Below are 346 nucleotides of genomic sequence, written 5' to 3' on the forward strand. Positions count from 1 at the left end.
TCCATTTCTTACTCCTATTTCCAGAAGAACTCTTTAATTCTTTTCATGTTGGCTCTGGATTCCAACAGTAAGATTGCCATTTTTACTATGTTAATCCTGCCAATCCATGAGCATGTGAGATCTTTCTATTTTCTGAAGTTTTCTTCGATTTCTTTCTTTAGAGACTTGAAGTTCTTGTCATAAAGATCTTTCACTTGAATAGTTAGAGTCACATCAACATATTTTACATTATCTGTGACTATTGTGAAGGGTATCATTTCTCTAATTTCTTTCTCAGCCCATTTATCCTTTGAGTAGAGGAAGGTCACTGATTTCTTTGAGTTAATTTTACATCCAGCCACTTTGC

Source organism: Mastomys coucha, unplaced genomic scaffold, assembly GCF_008632895.1.
Source record: "Mastomys coucha isolate ucsf_1 unplaced genomic scaffold, UCSF_Mcou_1 pScaffold18, whole genome shotgun sequence".
Taxonomy (NCBI): domain Eukaryota; kingdom Metazoa; phylum Chordata; class Mammalia; order Rodentia; family Muridae; genus Mastomys; species Mastomys coucha.